The sequence below is a fragment of the Pleurodeles waltl genome, chromosome 1_1, assembly GCF_031143425.1.
Source record: "Pleurodeles waltl isolate 20211129_DDA chromosome 1_1, aPleWal1.hap1.20221129, whole genome shotgun sequence".
NCBI classification, from domain to species: Eukaryota; Metazoa; Chordata; class Amphibia; order Caudata; family Salamandridae; genus Pleurodeles; species Pleurodeles waltl.
The window spans coordinates 708,549,863-708,563,275 of NC_090436.1; positions in this window are offsets into that span (position 1 = coordinate 708,549,863).

Genomic DNA, 13,413 nt, shown 5'->3' on the forward strand with positions numbered 1-13,413 from the left:
CAGCTTTCCTTAAGCAAGTCACCTTTTGTGATAAGTTTTTAACAACTTGCCCTACATGTCCCCTCTTTTATCTCTCTTTATGGCTTGGTGGAACATGAATCTGTTGCTCACCTTGGTGAAGGGTTCACCATTCAATCACATACACAATTGTTGCGCAATTGTTTCTTTAAGTTTCAGTTGTTCCCTAAACTGCCCCAATCTTAAAACTTTCTTTGACTGCCATTACCTTTGCTTGTCGAGTTAGTGAGTAGCAAGCTTTGTCTGTGTGTCCAACTTTCACCTTTTATCTAGTATTGGATCTTTCATAGATTCACATGCTTGAATCATTCCCCATCGATGATGTGAGAGTCCTGTGGTATCTTGGTAAAGCACTATGCAAAAGTATCATAGACCATAATGGCACTAGGCCTTCAGTTTAATATTCTATCTTCGTCCTTTTTAAAAAAAGAACCAAACTTGAACTATGGCCAATCAGGTGCAGGCACCCTCTAGAATACTCCCAAGAGAGGTAGAATTCCTCAGATGTTCACTACATGTCGAGTGTGAAGGGTGACTCCATGAGCTCTGCTCAGTTTGTCTTCTTCAAGAAGGTACTGGAAGTTTATTTCTACTACTATGTCTGACTCTAAAGGTTTTCATTGTTCCTGGGATGAAAAGGGTGCATATGGATGACACACATAAAAATTGCATTTACTTCCTTTACCTAGACCCCAAGTCAAAAGAGTACAAAATATGCTGCACATCTTCACAAAAACATTAAAAGACAGGGAGCGGAGGCTGCTCTTGTGGCTTCAAAAAGCTAAAGCCCAGAGAACATCTTCGGAAGAGGACAGTGACACCTCCTCTAGATCCAACAAGAGGGCCAGGATTCAGGAAGAAACTTCTGAGGACAGCAGAAAGTGCCTTAAAATTTATCATCAGACTAAGGACTCAAAGAAAAAGGAGAAACAGAAACCATTCTCCTCAGAGACAGCCTTATCTGTGCCCTCTAAGCCTTCAAAAAAAGATAAAGATCTCACTCATGCCTCCTCCTCAGACACGTCTTTAAAACTCTGTTGACGACACCATGACCGTTGACAGCAAGAGCATCGATGACAACAATCACAACTATCTTGATGTTGTGACCGTTGATGGCAAAAATGGTGAACAGCCTCCATTTATGATCCCATCTCGTCAAAGAAGATTGTGGAGGTGACTAAGATCACGTCAACAATCCCGTCGACGATGACCCCGCCGATGCTACCTCCGTCGACGACAGCCTCATTTTTGATCACATTGACCGTGATTCCTTCGATGACGACTCCGTCAACAACCGACACACCACAGAGGAGACACAGGTCTCAAGCAATTACCTCATCCAGGTACCAGCTATGCCATTTTCTTCTCACACAGTAGGTGCAAACATTTCCAAGCACATCCATCATTGGGACAGCATCACATCAAACAAGTGGGTATTGGACCTCGTCACCTACAGCCATACCTTGGAGTTACGGAGAGACCACCAAACAACCCAACAAGGAGATTGCCCCCCTCCTTCTGCACTTATTAAGAAAAGAAGCCCTAATAATGCTTGCCAAGGTTTCAATAGAGAGGGTTCCAGTTTCTCAAAAGGGAAAAGGATTCTACTCCAGTGTTTTCCTCATATGCAAGGCATCAGGGGAATGGAGACCTCTTCTAGATCTCAGGAAGCTGAACAAGTTTCTTCGCAAACAATCCTTTTGGATGATTACGCTTTCTGGCATCCTTCACCTACTAAACAGTGGGAACTACATGACATCTTTAGACCTGGAAGATGCATATGGTCAGATCCCCATTCATCCCAAGCACCGCAGATACCGCCATTTCACCATAGCTGATACCCATTACCAATTCAGAGTCCTTCCATTTGGCTTCAAGTCAGCCCCTTGCATATTTACCGGTGGCAGCAGCTCTCAGAAAACAAGGTCATCAGGTATTCCCTAGCTGCTAAAAGCTTCAATTCCAAAGGAAGCTGCCACAGCTACGAAAGTCTGCCTGTCGCTTTTTCTCGAACTGGTCATACCATGAACTCGCAAAAGTCCTCAACCACTCCTAATCAAATGATGACCTTTCTAGGAGCTTACCGAGATACAATTCAGAACAAAGCCTACCTCTCTCAGGAAAGAGAAAATAGGCTAGCAGTCTTGGCTCGAAAAATATCAAGAAAAAAGTATGTTTCAGTGAGGCTGTTCAAGTCTCATGATCTATTACGCAATTGACCCAGTCCCATGCACACACCTCAAGATGAAACCATTGCAAGAATAATTACAACTTGAATGGATACAATCGCATGCTCCTTCAAGGACTTGATATCCATAACCCCACAGGTCTCACAGGCCTTTAGTACTGTTAGATCCGGGCCCATTAGAACAAGGTGAAGGGTGCTTCACTGGTGTTATTCAGTAGTGTTCTAGTTCTGGACGTCTCTCAGACTGCAATGTGGGTTTCAGCCCACACCTCCACCAGGCTTTACTGCCTCAACTCTGAAGTCCACAAAGAGGGCCATTTTGCGAGATCCGTGTGGGAATGCTTCTTAGTTTGATAGACTTTGCAGCCCTCCCAAATCTGTAATATTATTTCGGGACTATGCTCTGTTTACCTGCATATTGCTCACCAACTTCCCTCTCTCCCCATTCTGAGGAGTAGTCTTGCACCTTTGGTCCCAAGTTAGTATTCTGCTTTGCATTCCTGTCAATTTTGTTAGTCTTATCCCAGCCTCTAACGGCCTGGGGACTAAAGCTGGGAACAAACATCAGTGTTCCAGGTGGTGCCATATGTGGTTCTTCAGCGTTGAATCTTTCATATATTCACATTTGAATACTTCCCCATTTTCAGTCTGGCAAAAGGAAACTATTGAAGCATATATTCAAGTGAACGTATTAAAGATCCAGTGCTGATGAACTGCAACTACAGGTAAGTAGCTTTTCTTCTTCAGCATTTGATCTTTAATCGATTCACATGCTTGAATAATTCCCTGTTGTCAGCATAGAGAAAGGGGATTATTCAAGCATGTGAATCTATGTAATATACTATGCTGAAGAACTACAGTTTCAGGTAAGTAGCTTTTTTAACATGCTTGAATAATTCCCTGTTCTCAGCATAGAGAAAGGGGATCATTCAAGCATGTGAATATATGTAATATACTATGCTGAAAAACTACAGTTTCAGGCAAGTAGCTTTTTTCTTCTGTGATGTTATGACTTTGGTGGTACCAGAGTCCAGTGAGAGTTGTAGTGACACCTGTTGACACAGGAGAGGTATATTACAAAGAGTTTTTCTGCCTATATTTTATGCTTAACCTGCAAAATGTTGCATGAAGTGCCCAGTCCACCAGCCGAAGAACAAAAGTGCAGATCTGCAGATCCCACTGCCACAGTTCCTTGTCATTCATCCACAACTGCAAAGAATTGGGATGGACTTGATATGTCTCATTGAACTGTCTGGATGGAGTTATTTATTCCTTCTGGTTATCATAGACTATGCAACCAGATACATACAAGACTTTCCCTTTCACAAGATTAACAGTGGCCCCTGTAAGTGGTGAGCTTAAATTATCCCTTTCTTTGGATGAATTAGGATACCTCAGGAAATTTGAAGATACCAGGGGACAGATTTTAATTTACAGTCCATGGTACAAGTCTGTAAAAGTCTAAGGTCCTTGCGCTAAATACCTTCTATTCCAAATTTTCACCTCGAAAATATACATAACATGCAGAATCTGTTTTGAGCACTCTAAAGTCTCCATATTTTGCCTTTTTGCTGCACGTTACTTCCACCAATACATTCAGCAGGATTGACCTGCTGGAAGCCCTCAGGGAAAACTGAGAGGATCTGATAATTATCACACAACTTGTAGTTCCAGTCTTTGTGTAAACTTTTGTTTGCACAGAGATCAAAATTAAGCTCTTAACTCAAAGACTTTAGTACATCATCCTCAAACAGATGGACTAGCAGAGTGACTCACTAAAAGAATAAAGCATATGCTAAAGTAAGCCACATCCCTAGATGGGAAAGATTCGGATAAGGTTTTCGCTCTCAATTTGAATTTTCTTTTGGGCATTTACCAATAGATATTCTATGTGTAACACAGGAAAAATGGCATGAAGAAGAAGGACCTGATAAAACATTGGTAAATTATAGCCCTCATTACAACCCTGGCGGTCGGTGTTAAAGCGGCGGTAATACCGCCAACAGGCCGACGGTAAAAAAAATGGAATCACGACCATGGTGGAACCTGCCTACATAGACAGCCACTTTAACACTCTGACCGCCACGGCAGTAGCAAAAAACACTGCGGCGGTAACCGCCAACAGACAGGTGGAAGACAATGTACCGCCCACCCTATCACAACCCACCAATCCGCCGGCTTTTCTGGGACGATACAAACAACATCAAAGGTTCGGCGAAAACATGACTTCAAAGGGACTCCACTCACCTCTCGACAAGAAACGAAGAACCAGGACGCCATGGAGTCCGAGCTGCAGGTCCTCCCCATGCTGGTGTATCTTCTCATACACGACGGATATCAAAGGCGGCAGTGACGACCACGGTGAGTACTGCACCTAGCACACAAGGGAGGGACGAGGAAAAAGAGAGTGACACACACACGCAACACCCCCACCCCCACCCTCACCCACAACACCATACACACAAAAACATGTATCAACATTACATTTACACCCCGTTACCCCCTGGAAGAACGCAAGGACAAAAGGAATTGAGTTAAATCAGTGATATATTTGAAATAGGCAGACATAGTAAATGTTTAGAAAAACAGTATATACAAATATTTACAATATGTACAAAAGGCCGTACACTGTCCATTGCAAATGTCCATGGCCCACTGGGCCAAAAAATCATGGGTGAAGCCCACACTTGACTCCTGCCTCAATACGGAGAGAACACTGCAGGGGCATCAGGTCGAAAACACACAGGTACCTCAGGGGGATAGGGAAGGAGGGGCACCTCAGCCGGAAGATGGCACTACGCCACCGGTCCTGGAGGGGGCTACATGCCCACAGAGCTGTCCTGGGGAGTGCAAAGCCACAGTCTCTCAAGTGGGTTGTTTGCCCACTGCCTGGTCCTGGGGAGTGCAAGGCCACAGTCTCTCAAGTGGGTGCTTTGCCCACTGCTTGGTCCTGGGGAGTGCAAGGCCACAGTCTCTCTAGTGGGTGGTTTGCCCACATGCTCTGGAGGGGGCAACATGCCCTGTGCTTGGTCCTTGGGAGTGGAAGGCTACAGTCTCTAAAGTGGGTGGTTTGACCACTGCTTGGTCCTGGGGAGTGCAAGGCCACAGTCTCTCTAGTGGGTGGTTTGCCCGCATGCTCTGGAGGGGGCAACATGCCCTGTGCTTGGTCCTGGGGAGTGCAAGGCCACAGTCTCTCTAGTGGGTGGTTTGCCCACTGCTTGGTCCTGGGGAGTGCAAGGCCACAGTCTCTCTAGTGGGTGCTTTGCCCACTGCCTGGTCCTGGGGAGTACAAGGCCACAGTCTCTCAAGTGGGTGCTTTGCCCACTGCTTGGTCCTGGGGAGTGCAAGGCCACAGTCTCTCTAGTGGGTGTGGTTTGCCCACATGCTCTGGAGGGGCAACATGCCCTGTGCTTGGTCCTGGGGAGTGGAAGGCCACAGTCTCTCAAGTGGGTGGTTTGACCACTGCTTGGTCCTGGGGAGTGCAAGGCCACAGTCTCTCTAGTGGGTGGTTTGCCCACTGCTTGGTCCTGGGGAGTGCAAGGCCACAGTCTCTCTAGTGGGTGGTTTGCCCACATGCTCTGGAGGAGGCAACATGCCCTGTGCTTGGTCCTGGGGAGTGCAAGGCCACAGTCTCTCAAGTGGGTGGTTTGACCACTGCTTGGTCCTGGGGAGTGCAAAGCCACAGTCCCTCTAGTGGGTTGTTTGCCCACTGCTTGGTCCTGGGGAATGCAAAGCCACAGTCTCTCTAGTGGGTGCCTTCTCCTCTGGTTCTGGAGGGGACATTGTACCCAGTGTGCTCCATCCTGGGTTGGATGCGTTGAGTGGATGGCTTCTCCACTGGTTCTGGAGGGGGCATTGTGCCCAGTGTGCTCCATCCTGGGCCGGATGCGGTGAGTGGATGGCTTCTCCACTGGTTCTGGAGGGGACATTGTGCCCAGTGTGCTTCATCCTGGGAAGAATGCGGTAAGTGGATGGTTTCTCCACTGGTTCTGGAGGGGACATTGTGCCGAGTGTGCTTCATCCTGGGAAGGATGCAGTGAGTGGATGGCTTCTTCCACTGGTTCTGGAGAAAGCATTGTGCCCTGTGATGCAGATCTTGGGGACTGCAAGGTCACAGTCTCTCACCTGGGTGTCAGACCCACTGGATTTGCAGGGGCCAGGACGCACAACGATCCATGGAGGCAGGACTACACACTGCCTGCCGGCAGTGACGGCTGCTCAGTGGTGGCAGTGGCGGTGCTGGTGTCGGTGCTGGCACTGGTGGTGGGAGGCTCCAGCATGTTTCCTGCAGCCTCGGATGGCTGCTCACTGGGGCTGCTGTTGTTGGTAGTGGTGGGGGAGGCTCCAGCCCATCTCCGGCAGCCTCGGACGGCTGCCCACTTGGGCTACTACTGATGGCAGTGGTGCTGGTGGCGGTGCTGGCAGTGGTGGGGGGAGGCTCCAGCCCATCCCCTGCAGCCTCGGATGGCTGCCCACTGGGGCTGCGGCTGCTGGCAGTGGTGCTGGTGGCGTTGCTGGTGGCGGTGCTGGCAGTGGTGGGGGGAGGCTCCAGCCCTTCCCCTGAGGCTAGAAACAGGGACAATGGCTGCCATCAGGGAGGAGGCCGGAGCCTGGATTGATCTCTGTTAGGCCGCCATGCCAGAGTGAATGCCCTCCAGGAATGCATTTGTTTGTTGCCCATGGGCTGCCAGCCCATGGATGGCATTCACAATGGTTGACTGTCCAACAGAGATGAATCTCAGGAGGTAAATAGCCTCCTCACTCAGGGCAGCAGAGCTAACTGGGGCAGGGCCTGAGGTGCCTGGGGCGAAGGAGATGCACACCCTTCTGGGTGAGCGGGCACGGGAAACCCACTGAGGGGCTGCTTGGAGGGCGGTGCTGGTACGGGGGTGGCGGCTGTACCTGTAGTTGGGGTGGGCACAGAGGTGTCCGCCATCACCAGGGAGCTTCCATCGGAGGAGGTATCACTGTCAGAACTGTCCCCTCCAGTCTCCGCCGTGGTGCTCCCCTCTCCCTCCGTCCCACTGGTGCCCTCACCGTCGGTGGATTCGGCCTACTGGGCCCTGTGGGATGCAGCTCTCCCTGTCGCCGGTGCCGCTGCTCCTCCGCCAGATGATGCTAATGGACATAAGGACAGGGTGACAAAACAAAAAGGGGGGGATGAGAAAAAGGATACCCTTAGTCAATGGCCGCAACAACACCACTGTTGCCTTACACAACACACTTACACACAGGGGAGCAGCCCTACGCACTAGGCAATGCACTGCCAGTCACAATGCTAGTCAGCAGCCCATGGACAGGGATACCTAACGCCAATTGCATCATACCTGAGACCCACAGACCCCTGCCCAGTAGTGGAGGCCTACTAGCTCGTTTGTAGGAGATTGACATCAGACCCTGCCGAACATGGGCCCTACCCTGCACTGGCCAGCCTGGCCTAGAGGCACCCACAGGCCCACATCCCCCACCCGGATGCCACCCCACCACACACAGGTATAGGGGCACTGTACTCACCCCCTTGCGGCTACTGTGATGTCCCAAGCGCCCATCCAGCTCCGGATAGGCCACTGCCAGTATGCGGGTCATCAGTGGGGCCAGGGTTCGACGGGCACCCCTTCTGTGTTGGGAGGCCTTCCCCAGCTGGGCTGCTACCATCTTCTATGCCCAGTGTCTCAGGTCCTCCCACCATTTGCGACAGTGTGTGCTCCGCCTGCTGTAGACTCCAGGGTCCTCACATCCTTGGTGATAGCATGCCACATACCCTTTTTTTGATGGGCACTGACCTGCAGAGAAATACACATAGGAAACGGTATCAGTCAGACCGTCCTGCCTGTTACACTCATGGCCCACCATAGCTCTCACATCCCCTTACGCACAGACATTGCCCACCATGCAAGGAGCACGCTTCCCAGGGCCCTTACCCCAACCCCCCCACACATGATGCCCTCACACACAGAACTCCATGCATTCGTGCCCCATTCATCATGCTCACAGTGTACTCACCTGATAGTCTGGAGGCCCATACAGCATTCGCTACTGGGGTAGGAACCCATCCACTAGTCTCTCCAACTCCGCAGCAGTGAAGGCAGGGGCCCTTTACCCAGTGACACGAGCCATGGTCAGTTCCACACACAGGTCATAGCAGCACTTGCGGTGTAGGTCCTCTCCTGTTGAAGGTCAGGTAGCAAGTGAGTAAACAGACAGAAAATGTCGGTCACATCCGCGGCGGTGCGTACAGTCACCACTGGCATACACCATCATTGGCCACTGTAACCCACAGGGCCCAATGAGATCCAATGAGGCGTTGCACAACGGTTTTCGACCGGTTCCCGCAATGGCGCACACCGTCAGAGGTATTACCTCATTTCCACATGTCCCTCCATACAGGACAGGCGGACGCCATTTCAGGGGCTGGGGGGAAGGCCTTGGCACCTAACTGCGTCACAGTACACATAGGCACCATTTGGGCCTATACAACAATATTGTGTTACAGTCACAACATGCAATGCAGTGTAGTGTTTGGGAATATCGAATACTGACCAGCTACTCACCGTTTGCCCCCTAGATTGCAACCGCTGAGGATGAATAGGAGATGGAGACATCCCCCCTGTACAGGCCCCTGGTGGACTTATCAACAATGGAGGCCAGGCACATTTTCCTCACCCATAGACTGGACAGGGCCACAATCACAGAGCTGTGTGCCCAATTGGAACCTGACCTGATATCTGATATCCGTCAGCCCACCGGGATCCCCCCTCTTGTGCAAGTCCTATCTGTACTCCATTTCCTGGCAAGTGGCTCCTTCCAAGTGAGAGTGGGCTTGGCAGCAGGAATGTCTCAGTCAATGTTCTCAATAGTGCTGACCAGAGTATGTCTGCCCTGATTAAACACATGCACAGCTACATTGTGTTCCCCCAGGTGGAGGATTTGGCCAAGGTGAAAGCTGATTTCTTTGCTATGGTACATATCCCCAACATTATTGGGGCTATTGATGGTACACATATTGCATTTGTCCCCCTCCCCCCCCCCGGAGAAATGAACAGGTGTTCAGAAATCGAAAGAGCTTTCACTCCATGAATGTGCAGATAGTGTGCCTGGAGGAAGAGTACATCTCCCATGTCAATGCAAAGCATACTGGGTCTGTGCATTATGCCTTTATCCTGAGGAATAGCAGCATCCCATATGTGATGGCTCAACTCCAGAGGCACTGGGTATGGCTAATAGGTGAGCCCTGGTTCCCACCCAGGGGTTGTAGTGTATGGGTATGATGTGGGCCCTAAGGGTTAGCGTGTGGCTAACAGTTGTCCCTCGATATTTTCAGGTGACTCTGGTTACCCCAACCTCTCTTAGCTACTGACCCCTGTGAGGAATCCCAGGACAAGGGCAGTGGAACGCTACAATGAGGCGAATGGGCGAACAAGAAGAATAATAGAAAGGACATTTGGCCTCCTGAAGGCCAGGTTTCATTGCCTCCATCTACCGGGTGGATCCCTGTACTACTCACCCAAGAAGGTGTGCCAGATCATTGTTGCATGCTGTATGTTGCACAACCTTGCCTTACGTCGCCAGGTGCCTTTTCTGCAGGAGGATGAGGCTGGAGATGGGCGTGTGGCAGCAGTGGACCCTGTGGACAGTGAAGATGAGGAGGCAGAGGATGAGGATGAGGACAACAGAAGTGCTATTATAAGACAGTACTTCCAATGACACATAGGTAAGACACTGTAATTACAATTTACATCAACAGTTTTGTATTTGACATTGTCTCTGGCAAGCTGATTTTCCAACTTCTATGGCCACTTCGGCACTTTGGCATCTCTATTTTCAGATATTGGTGTCCCACTATCGCTTCTGGTGTGTTCACTGCAGCCAACTACAGGTCATTATTATGTATACAATACTGTACAGTTATATTGCAGTATTTAAAGCTTGTTAAACAATTACATGGTTAAATGATTTGACAGACTCCATACTTGTATTTAATGAAATGGTATTTATTTAAGTGCTAATGATTAGAGGGGGATGTGCAATGTGCTGGGGTGATGATGGAGGAAAGTCCAGGATAGAGTCCAGTCTATTTGTATCACAAGTACATTGTCCATTGTCCAAGGGGGCATAGGAAGGGGAGCAATGGCAGTTCAAGGTGGACAGGGTGACAGAGTGTGACACAAGGGTGACATTCAGGAGAGTCTTATTTCCTGGCAAGGGTCTTGACAATGTTCTCTGGCTTCTGCCTGGATCGCAGGGACCGTTTGCGGGGTGGTTCTCCTTCTGCAGGGGGTGGGGTGCTGGTGGCCTGTTGTTCCTGTGGCGGGGCCTCCTGTCCACTAGCGGCAGCGGAGGTGGAAGGCCTTTTAATCGGTTTGGCTAGTGTCAGGGGCCCAGTGGTATGCCACTGCCTCCCTCATGGTGTTGGCTATGTCTGCCAGCACCCCTGCAATGGTGACCAGGGTGGTGTTAACGTTCTTCAAGTCCTCCCTGATCCCCAGGTACTGTCCCTCCTGCAGCCAATGGGTCTCCTGCAACTTGTCCAGTATTTGGCCCATTGTCTTCTGGGAATGGTGGTCTCTGATCGGCCTGTGTTTGTGTGGGCCTGGGGTCCCTGTAGTGGTGGACACACTGCTGATTGACGTGTCCTGGGGACAGAGTTATGGGCCCGCTGGGTGGGTACTGTTGTGGTGTTTCCTGAGGGGGAGGCTCTGTGGTGGTATGGGACTGTGCCTGGGTTGCTGACTGTCCAGAGATCCAAGGTTGGTCATCCAGATCCAGGCATCCAGAGCTGCTGTCATCACTGTGAGCCTCTTTTGGGGTGGACTGGAAGTTGCTGGCACCTCCTCTTCGGTGACGTTGGATGGGAGACCGGTAGGAAAATAAATGCAGTGTTATTGTTTCTGTGTGTGCCATCTTGTGCATGGGTGTGTTGCCCTGTATGGTTGTTATTGCCCTGGCAGCTTTGCCTTGTGTGAGTAGTGATTTTGTGGGCTAGGTGATTCTCTCTAATGTGCATGCTTTAGTGATGGGTGCCCATGCAGGTCTGTGAGGGGTGTCCATGCATTGGTGTTGCCTGCAGGGCTTGGTATTGGGATGAGTGGGTTGTGATGGTGGGGCATGTAGGAGGTGGAGTGATGGGAGTGAGGGTAAAGGTGGAATTTTGTGATGGCATGCAGGTAGGGGGGATGATAGTGATAGAGAGTTGACTTACCAGAGTCCAGTGTTCCTCCTACTCCTGCCAGGCCCTCAGGATGCATGATTGTCAAGACTTGCTCCTCCCATGTTGTTAGTTGTTGGGGAGGAGGTGGAGGTCCACCGCCAGTCCTCTGTACAGCTAGTTGATGTCTTGCTGCTGTGGAATGTACCATCCCCCATAGGTCGTTCCACCTCTTCCTGATGTCATCCCGTGCTGTCCCACGGCATTGACCGTGTCCACGATTCTCCGCCATAGCTCCATCTTCCTAGCAATGGATGTCTGCTGCACCTGTGATCCGAATAGCTGTGGCTCTACCCGGATGATTTCCTCCACCATGACCCTTAGCTCCTCCTCAGAGAACCTGGGGTGTTGTTGCGGTGACATGGGTGTATTGTGAGTGGTGTGGGTGAGGGTGTGAGGGGTGCTGTTCTGGGGTGTGTGATGTAGGGTGCATGGATGGTGTATAGGTGATGGTGGTGTGTGTCTGTGGTCTTGGCTGTGGTCTTGCTCCCTCTCTTGTGGTACTTGTTTGTAATGGTAAAGGGTTGTGGTGAATGTGTGTGTGTGTTTTATAGTGGTGTGGGTGTGGTGTGTGTATGTGTGTCAGGTGTTTGTAGTTTGAATTGTCCAATGTGGTGCTGCTTTGTTAGTGTGTGTGTATTTTAAGCACAGCGGTATGTAGCGCCAACGGTTTACCACCATTGAATGTCCGCCGTGGTGATTCATGGGTCATAATGATGTGGCCGTAGTTCTGTTGGCGTAACGGTATGGGTTTTGCTACCGCCTGACCTGTATAGTGAAGGATTGCTATGCGTTGGTCATAATATGGGTGGCGGTAATCCGCTGCGGTGGCGGTATGTTGGCGGTAGTCAGCATGGTGGTAAGTGGGATTTACCACCAATATCATAATGAGGGCCTGAATGTTTTTATGGACTTGAAGAGAAACGTTGAGTTGCATGGAAATTATACAGACAACGGAGTTAAGAATGACAGTCAGGTTGATGAGAATCCTTTACGCACATGCATGCACCTGTGTACACGGGCAATTATGTATAGATTTGTTTTTAGTTTCAGTTATGTAGGTGGTATGGTATTTTTGTGTCATCCTTCTGTTTGAAGTCAAATGTACTACCTGTGTCATTTCACATCATAATGTTATTTATATATGGTACTAATTCTATTAATTCTGTTATTTTTCATAAAGAAGGAGTTTGAATATCCTTGAATGTTTTCTTCAAACATTCTCCAACAATGTTCCAGTAACAACAGTTGTTGGTTGTTCCCCTCCTCCATTGGGTGTAACTTACCTCTCCTTCAATATGTATCCTCTTCAAACGCACTCATGTGTGGATCTTCAATAAGCAGCTGTTCTCATCCTCAGTCTCCCTGCTTGCTCCTTCATTTTTCGCCATCTTAATGATCTCCAACCTCTGGTAGAAGCCAAACAGATTCTATTCAAAGGGCTTTGCATATGCAACCGTTCTTACCATAGCACTAGTTCTCTCTACCCTCAGGGCACTCTCGGGTCTTATATCCCTGGCAAATTGCTCAGTTGTAGCAACTTCTTTTACAGCAAACCACATAGTTCCTCTTCAGCCGTATAGGTGACGATCCTTCCCTCACCTCTCTTATATTTAGAATTCACTTTCTGTTCATACATACTGTATCACTAATCATCTCATCCTCTGCCTTCACATCAAATGCTTTCTTTTCTAATGATACATAGTGCATCACCAGTATATCTCTAGGTAAAAGTATGCACTGCAAATAGAAACTAGATAAATAAATAAATACCTAAATACAAAAGGATGAACTAAGAATATTATATAATTTATGAAGTTGATGGCCCTTAACAAAAAACTGGAATAGACCTTTAGTTTAACATTTAAACTTGATTATTTTTAGGTTAAGCTTTCGAGACCCATTGTTGATACTTTGTGGGCTACCGCTCACCCTCTGCTTTTCAATTGTTTGTTTCAGTGTCCTTTAAAATTGTTGCTTGCTAGTGCTAAATTCTTCCTCT